At 35.0% G+C, this 2,362-nt stretch overlaps 1 long non-coding RNA gene across 1 annotated transcript in view; it reads left to right on the plus strand.

Annotated features, from left to right (window-relative positions):
* Positions 1-24: 24 nt before the first annotated feature.
* LOC116217639 overlaps positions 25-2,362 on the plus strand; it is a 4,822-nt gene continuing 2,484 nt past the window's right edge. The window contains exons 1-2 of the long non-coding RNA XR_004162335.1: positions 25-1,223; positions 1,853-1,981. This is a non-coding gene — a long non-coding RNA (uncharacterized LOC116217639). The remainder of the gene's footprint in view (positions 1,224-1,852; positions 1,982-2,362) is intronic.

The following is a 2,362-nucleotide window of genomic DNA, read 5'->3' on the forward strand; positions in this document are numbered from 1 at the left end:
AGGGGGGGGAAATAGGAAGAAACTGACTGTTTGACTGTTCAGAGGAAACAGAAGATATCAAACATCAAGTAAACATTCAAAAAAATAGAGAAAAAATAGAGGAAAATCTACTGACAGGGAATTGGAAGAAAAAAGTGTGTCTGTAAATTAGAAAGAAAAAAGAAGGATGTTGCTGTAATGGAGTTCACATTTTTTTGTTAAGGATAACCTGCAACCAATTTTTAAAACAGACAGCAGTATTTGATTTACTGCCCTAACCAGTAGTAGTGTAAGTGAAAAGACGGAAAGAAATTCAAGAAATAATTGGCTAAGGGCCAGCAGTGTATTTTGAGATCTGTGCAGCCAGGCTTGACAGCTTCCATTCTGTTTAAATTTTTAAACTAAAAAATCTAGATTAAGTTAATTCTTGCTGTTTGCTCCTGCAGTTGAGACACATGCTATATATACTGCATATCTGCTTTGTCGCAGTACACTATAGACAGAGCACTTGTGAGAGTACTGGTGGAACTGGAAATCTCAATTTAAAAAAGGAAAAAAAAGACGAAGGAGGCGTTGCACACATTGTCAGGCCCTTAATATGACTTCAGTACTGTATGCAGAAAATGTTGTCATTTGCAGGGTTGCTAAGCATAAATGAGTATATTCAGGATTCAGACCAATATGCAGTAATTACCATGGTGATACAAATATAGCTGTGCAAATACTGAGAATGCCACTCATTGCTGTTTGGTTTTAGTGTTTTTGTTACTGTTGTTGTTTGTTTGTTTTTTCCTTCCTGGTTCATTTTTCAAATCTGTCCTGGAGATCTCAGATCACATTCTATAGCCAGGGATCCCATGGGGACTGAAAATGGGGAAAATGTATTTTCCAGAGAAAACTAGTCCTCTTCACTCTGTGGAAAATATGCCTGCTATTATATCACAACAAATCTTTGTAATCAATTTCTGTTGTTTCCCATAAGACATGACTAAAAAAGGTTTATTTCACTTCATAGAAATACACTCAAAACAAATCAGCATTGTAAACACATTTGAATATTTTTGACCATGAATGGTAAATACAGAAGGGCAGTACCTGATGGAAAAGTTTCTTATGTATGCTGACTATGTTAGTGATACAAACCTTGTTGAATAATATTGCTTTACTTGTTGACTCCAAGCAGAATCCCTGTAAGCTGAGACTGGTATTGTGAAACCGTACAGACCCACACTTAAGATTTTACTGTAAGTGTGCTAATTATATAGTATTCCTCATGAACAGAAACTACAGTTTCAATAGACTGTTACTTTTTTGCTTTTATTTCTTTTATTAACATTAAAATTGCATGTAAAATAAGGTGCAGTTGTTTTGAAGATTAAGAAATAGATGCTGCCGTTGGCAAACCTCAGTGTTTCTACGTAGTGTTTCAGCTGTTAAAGCCAAAGAATATGTTTGTTTCTTACATTTCAGACCTGCAATTCAGACATTTCAGCATCTGCAATTAATAGTGTTCTCATTCATGGATGCTCTCATTTTGTTACAGAAGGTGGTAGGATAACATTTCTTCTTGTATTTTAGAAATTCATGTACTTTTGGAGGCAGATTAAAAAGGGCTTTACATTTATGTTATTACGGCTTCTGGAATTGTAAGATTTGTCAAAACTAGTTTCATGTTGTTAAAATGCCAAAATTAAAATTTCTAATTAACATGATTATTAGAGATGAGAGATAATGTTCCCAGGAGTGCATTGACTAAAAAGGGATACAGCATGGAAAAGGAAGATGAAAAGAAAGAAGTGGAATATGATCATGAAGAGCAATGTGTAATTGCAAGGGCGGAGCATGTCTGAAACTGGTTTGTGATTGGATTTAGATTAAGAAGAGGAGCTTGTGTATTTAGTCTGAAGAGAAGACAAATGTTACAGAGGCACTGCAGTAAAGGTGTAATCAGGTTAAAGGACTTTGCTGTGGCCAACTGATGGGAACTGAAATTGCATTTTCAGTAAGTATAATCTTGTCTGTAAGCTTTTCCACAGTAGTGCTACATTTATTTTGCGTTAACAATTCTTGGAGTAAGTTAGCTATTGCTGGTTACAGCACTTGTTTTAATACTAGTGAACTTCTTTTCATATCACATCTTCCCTCTGCTGCTGATTTGCAAGGAATAGCAGTTAAAAATTCAGATTTATTATGAATCACTTGTTTCAACAGTGTTTACGTAAGAATATTGGTATCTTTTGGAGGGTCTAGTCATAATATTTAAACAGTAATACGTATCTGAGGCTATTTTACCTGCCAGTGCCAGGCTGGGAGTTTCCAGTATGGTTATTATCTATTCCATCATGAAATACAGGAGACATTTTTAGGAGCAATTTACAAAAAA

The sequence above is a fragment of the Meleagris gallopavo genome, unplaced genomic scaffold, assembly GCF_000146605.3.
Source record: "Meleagris gallopavo isolate NT-WF06-2002-E0010 breed Aviagen turkey brand Nicholas breeding stock unplaced genomic scaffold, Turkey_5.1 ChrUn_random_7180001856751, whole genome shotgun sequence".
In the NCBI taxonomy this organism is placed as follows: Eukaryota; Metazoa; Chordata; class Aves; order Galliformes; family Phasianidae; genus Meleagris; species Meleagris gallopavo.